General features: G+C 36.8%; 1 pseudogene; it reads left to right on the forward strand.

Moving 5' to 3' along the window:
- The first annotated feature begins 252 nt into the window (after nt 1–252).
- Nucleotides 253–1,226, forward strand: LOC137805902 (senescence-specific cysteine protease SAG39-like; annotated as a pseudogene).
- Nucleotides 1,227–6,717: the final 5,491 nt, after the last annotated feature.

The following is a 6,717-nucleotide window of genomic DNA, read 5'->3' on the forward strand; positions in this document are numbered from 1 at the left end:
AAAGGTGCCTGTAGCCAGAATATTGTTTCTGTTATGCTTTCTGAAACTGATTATTATTTTGTATGCTTTCACGAACTTGATCGGCGGAGTGTGATTAACAGGTAAAGTCCCCTCTGGCTCAGCAGAGCGTTGTTCCAATGCACCAAGAAGAGACACCACAAACAATCCTAAATACCATAACACATCTTTCACACACTTTTCACTCAACTGCAAAGTAGTTGCTCCAATTACTGTCACACTACACAAGCCACCATGGTTGCAAAAAATCAATTCTATCATATTTCACTGGCGTTGCTTTTCTGCATGGGATTCTGGGGTTTTCAAGTCACATGTCGCACTCTCCAAGATGATGTCTCCATGTATGAGAGGCATGAAGAATGGATGACTCGTTATGGAAGAGTGTACAAGGACCCTGAGGAAAGGGAAAAGCGTTTCAGGATATTCAAGGAAAATGTGAATTATATTGAAACCTTCAACAATGCTGCCAATAAACCTTACCAGCTAGGCACTAATCAATTTGCAGATCTCACCAACGAGGAATTCATAGCAGGCAGAAACAGGTTGAAAGGGCACATGTGTTCTTCAATCCTAAGGACAACCACTTTTACGTATGAAAATGTGACTGCAATTCCGTCCACAGTGGACTAGAGGCAGAAGGGTGCAGTTACACCCGTGAAGGACCAAGGTCAATGTGGTACGCAAATGCTTCATTCTTCATTCACATTTCCATGTCAAATTATAAGCTCAATGATTGTCTAACTATTAATTTATCTTGTAGGATGTTGTTGGGCGTTTTCAGCGGTTGCAGCAACTGAAGGAATCCATGCACTGACTTCTGGAAAATTGATCTCTTTGTCAGAACAAGAACTTGTTGACTGTGACACAAAAGGTGTGGACCAAGGGTGTGAAGGTGGTTTTATGGATGATGCTTTCAAATTCATCATAAAAAATCATGGAATAAACACTGAAGTGAATTACCCCTATAAGGGTCTGACTTTCAGTTTTACAAGAGTGGTGTGTTCAGTGGTTCGTGTGGAACTGAGTTGGATCACGGTGTGACTGCTGTGGGATATGGTGTTAGTGGTGATGGGAGGAAGTATTGGTTGGTAAAGAACTCATGGGGAACAGAATGGGGTGAAGAAGGCTACATTAGGATGCAAAGAGGTGTGGCTGTCGCGGAAGGACTCTATGGGATAGCTATGATGCCATCTTATCCTACTACATGATTACAATTTGTACACTACTCTTCATAAATTACCTACACTTGCGTTTAACTCTGTATTCTCAAATCAATCATTTACTAAAAATGAAATGAAAAAAAAGGGAAATGATGCTTACTCTTTATCTTTATCTGATCGGTTTAGATATAAGAGTAAATTTGTAATTAAATTAAATTTAACTGGAAAGTACCTTTAAGGATCTGAAATAGACGAAAATACTTGATAACTTGTAATGTTAGGAATAGATTCCAGGTTATTAATTGCATCATAATTTTCTTCATGAAGCTGGATGATTTGTTAGATATCTGAGGAATCAGTATTTGAGAAATTATCTTATGAATTTCATCTGTGAGGAATCAAGGTGAATGACTTTAAATTAAGCTTAAGAATAAGTAGTTTTGAGTATTATGTATTATATTATTCCAAAATACAGATGATTGAGATAGACGCAATTCAATCCCAAGTATCTTTCTCTATATTTGATAAGTTGGTTTTGTTACTGCCGAGAGAAATCAACAAGTCTAGCCTGAGCTAAAATGAGCTAGCCTGAGCTAAATTGATCTAGCTTGAGCTAAACAAATATGTTGCTCTCTTCCAAACTTTAGCCTGAGCTAAAAAGATCTAGCATAAGCTAGTGGGATTTTTCTAAAAAATAAAAAATAAAAAAACTGCAACATTTTAAAATTTTGAAAATCCTACACCCTCACTCATTTTCAGTCAAGCATTCCCAATTTTAAAAATTTTATCCCAAAGATTTCATACTCATTCAAACATTTCATCTACATTTCCATTATCAACGTAAGTGTTTTATGTATAAATTTATCATCTCCATAACCATCATCGTTGCCATTTCCATTCAAGCATGTTGCCTTCTCCATTCATTTTAAAATTTCATTGCTAAATTGCTATAAACTCAAAGATTCAAACTTGTTGATATTTTAATGTTTTAATGTTGAATGTTATTGTTATTTTGAGTTTATCCAAAGTTAAGCACTGCCTTCCATGGATTAAATACCAAAAATTACTCATCCAATGCCATTCTATATCATGCATACCAAGTGTTTGTTAAAATGTCAATCAAATAGAACACTTTGGTTTGAGAAATGCTTATTCTTACATGTGCAGAAAAATGAGTCGCACCAAATCCACAGCTAGTATTAAATAATCCGTCGTTGACACCCACTGAATTTCATGATTATCTATCTTGGCCTGGGGACAAGTACAATTTTTCAGGGGAGGCAGGAGCATGTGGAGTTGGGAGTAGAGTTGAAGATACACCAGAAATGGTAGATGGACCAACTGGAACAACAACAAATGATGAACATTCAAACCAAGTTCAGAATGATGTTGGCACAGAATTGGGCAAAGTCATAAGAGGAGATTGATACTTCTCATGCACAATGAACAGAAAACTGGTTTTATCTTTTTGTTTAACTTTAATTTTAGTATTAATTTAGTTTAGTAAGTTGACTTTAGCAGTTTAGTTTTATATTTCTTACTTTAGCTTTTGTTGATGGCAAGCTTAAGTTAGTATAGTGGTTGATGTTTGCATATTTTGTGAAATATTGTATATAGATAGATGATGGTATTTTTATTTTATTTTTTTTGAAAAAGAAATCAAACCATAGTTCTAAATTAGAACAACAAAATGGATTGATCAATGACTTAATTTGAAAAAGAATTTGTGGTTGAAACCATCACTAAAATTGAGAAAGGATAGTAATGTGTAAAAGTTGGAACAAGGTAAATAGTTGAAAGCAATGTCTGAGAACAAATGAGGAATTGAAATTACCCAACCAAGTGAGAGTGTGAAATCTTTAAACAGTTTGAGAGACTTTCACTAGTGAAGAGTTAATTGAGGTTGCCTAATTTTTTAGTCAATTTGCATCACAAAATCAAATATGGAGATGATTGAGGCATGTTTAATAGAGTTGGAGGTGAGAAAATTCAAAGCCAAACAATGAGTTTTACAACAGAACATCTTAATTAGAATTGTTCTTTGTGGGTTCGACATTCGTACTTTAAAGAGTACTATATTACAGTTGATTCGGTACACTTGCCGAGAGAAATTAACACTCGGCACTCTTGCGCTCTCAAACCTCTCCTTCACCAGAAAGCTTCCTTCACACTTCTTCTTTCCAATCAGCTATCACACAAGGTATTTTCCTTCAACTAATCTCTATTATCGAATACTCATTCACCTTATCGATTGCATTGTCTAAACTGGGATTTTCTTTCGATTCGCCTTCTTTGTTTGAACAGTTATTTCATTTGGACTCGCTTTCTTTGTTAGAACTGTGATTTCCTTTGGATTCATTTTCTCTCCCCTAAACTGCTTGTGTCTTGTTTGTGTTTGTGCTTGTGTGCTAGTTATCTATGTGATGGATTATAGTGTTATGTACCATTGAGCCAAAAAAGATCTTTTGAAAGAAACATCTTATTATACCACCCATGTGCGTCTTAGAGAGTTAAGAGAGAATGGTTGAACCATGAATAAGTGATATGTGAGTCATGTAAAAATCATAGAGTGTAGAGAGGGCAAGCCCATCGATTTGTGATGAGTCCTCGGACCCCGAGGGTCCGTTCTGTTTCTTTTATGCTACCTTTTTCAAAAAGGTCCTCTTACATCTTCCTTTGTCCATCTTCAAAAAAGTGCTTTTGACCGAGCTCAAGGTCTCCCTTGCCTAGCTACACCCTAATAGCAGGGCATTCATTCGTGCTTTTATTATTCTGTGTGTTCAGTTCGGCATCTCGTTGTCTATTGAAGTCTTTTTATACTTCTTTGAAGCTAAACACACAAGTAGTAAATTGTGGGTGTCCCTAAACGGTGCCCCTGGAAGAGCCTTGCTTTCCCTCTTCCAGTCTTCATATAAGAATTTTAAATGAAAATTCGTTAAAGTTCGAGCCTTAATTGGAGATCCAACCCTTCTGGATGGATTTTCCCTATATTGGACCACTAAGCACTAATTCCAGAGTGCTCGGCGCCTAAAAGATCTATCACAAGAAGATCAAGGGATCTGCCAATTCTTGTCGAGCTTTTAGGTCGTCTTCGACACCTTCTACTTAATAACCAAAGAGTACATTCCCGGTACTCTGAAAGCTTATACTGGTACTCCTCATTTCCCACTCTTCGTGAAAATAACTCTACTACTACTTATTAACCATTTTATTATTTACTTTGAAAAAGAATGTTGACCCATATCAGCAAGGCGGAGCTAGCCGAGATGGCTAAAAGAATTAGGGCAATTGCCAACATGCCCAAGGATTCTTTAACTCAGAAAAAGAAAGCTTCAGTCACCATTACTCAAGCCCCGACTGAGCAGGAGGAGGACACCACCTTGGGGCTTGTTTTTAAAAGAAATAGGAAAGCAACTACTCCCCCTACTGAGCATTCTCACTTGGATGGTCAAGCCCCCCATCAGGACGTTGTTCTTTCAGAAGGCCACACCTCGCACCGAGATGTAATTGTTATCCAAGAAGGCAAAGCGAAGAGCTCTAAGAGGAAGAGCTTGTGGGATCCGAGCTTCGACGTCCCAACCTATGGTGAACACTGTTGAAGATGGAAAGCTTTGATGTGCCAAATCCAAGTGAAGCCTAAAGCTGGGTGATGTTTTAGGTTTAGGTTTTGGTTTGGGGTTTATAATCTTTGTAAGATCAGTTTTGAAACTCAGACAAAGCCCATTTCAATCAGTTTTAAAGACTAAAGTGTTTTTCCATGTAAAGGGAAAAACAACCGATTAATATGTCGAGATAATCGGTTGTTTGTAACTTAGCTAGCAAAGAAGGTTTTAAAACTGTTTTATAACTGACAAGAGCATTCAACCGATTAATTTGTGGTTTTAACCGATTAAATGTGTGCTTGTAACAACTTTTTGAAATTTTTTTTTAACTGATTTGATTGTTCAGATTTGCTTTAACGTTAGCATTTCAAGGTTTATAAATATGTTTTTTATTCAAACGTTTAAAGATTGATGAAACTGAAACTTTTGATACTCTGAGTTGAGATTGATTTGAGAGATTACAAAACTGTTTGTGAAAAGGTTTCAACCAAGTTTTCAGCAAGATAGTCTTGTGCTTTGCTGTTTTTCAAAGAACTGATCAATAGGGTGCTGGTGTATTATGTTTTACTAGGTGTTTTCTAATCTTGTTCAAGTTCTTGTAATTGTTCATATAATATTTTGTATAACTGTGTAAAATCCTGTAAAGTTAGTGGGATTCTGGCTTGAGGTGGTTGTTGTGTGCAAGGAGGGTGAGTAGGCTTTGTGGGATTCAAAGTCACCTCTTTGTGGGTGGTGTTTGTGTAATCTGTGATTGATTGCATAGTGAAAACTCAGTGGTTTGACTGAGGACTGGATGTAGCTCTGTGATAGAGTGAACCAATATAATCTATGTGTGTAATTCTCTATATCCCTTCCCTCTATATTTGTTTGTATTTTCTGCTGTCATAAACAACCGGTTAAATTGCTATTTTAACCGATTATATTTTTGTTTCCATTTCTGTTTGGTATTTTGATTAGCTTTCTGAATTGCATTTCTGGGTTGATTGAAAAAGTTTTATTCTAAGCCAAGTATTTAACAGTTTGAAAACAATTCATCCCCCCTCTTGTTGCAGCCATCAAACCTAACAAACACGTCTTCCTGTGCAGCGATGACAAGGACAGGCTCATGGCCCTCGACGAAGAACACCTGTTTCGCGACACCATGAAGCAAATTGGGCAGACCTTTGCAATGGGTTGCTTGGCTGTTTCTAAAGCACGAGTTAGAAATCTGCTGAAGATCAAAGGGTCGTGGAGCTTCAGAGGGAAGTAAAACACCTACGAGCCAAGATCAACCGCTTGAACGACCATGCTCAAGCTGAAGCCATGTTAGCATTAAACTCAAAGTCGTCATCAGTTTTATTTAGAAATTTGAATGGTTAATAATTATTAGCTTTAATCATAGTTTTGAATGTCATTTATATTGTGATTTTAAATGTAATTTATAGTATAGCTTTGATGAAAGAGAATGTAGAATTTGAAAAGTCTATTGTAAGACTATTTACAGAGACTGTATTCTTATCTGAAGAGTAGCAGTGAAATAAAAGATTTATCTCTATTCACAAATTGGTATCAGAGCTATGTCCCTTCCTAAATTAACAAAGATGGCCAATTATGACAATTGGAGCATCCAAATGAAAGCCCTTCTAGGATCTCACGATTGTTGGAAGGTGGTTCAAGAAGGTTTTGAAGAACCAGAAAATACTACTGGTTACTCGGCGACCCAAAACAAAGTGTTGAAAGAGACACGGTCGAAAGATAAGGCAACTTTGTACATGTTTTATCGAGCTGTTGATGAAGCAATCTTTGAGAAGATTGTTGGTGCATCCACTTCAAAGGAAGCATGGGACATCTTGGAAAAGGCGTTCAAGGGTGCAATCCAAGTTAAAACAAATGCATCTTCAAACTCTACGAGGTGAGTTTGAGGCCATGAAGATGAAGGAGTCAGAAGATGTATCTTG

This window comes from Phaseolus vulgaris, chromosome 11 (genome assembly GCF_000499845.2).
Source record: "Phaseolus vulgaris cultivar G19833 chromosome 11, P. vulgaris v2.0, whole genome shotgun sequence".
In the NCBI taxonomy this organism is placed as follows: Eukaryota; Viridiplantae; Streptophyta; class Magnoliopsida; order Fabales; family Fabaceae; genus Phaseolus; species Phaseolus vulgaris.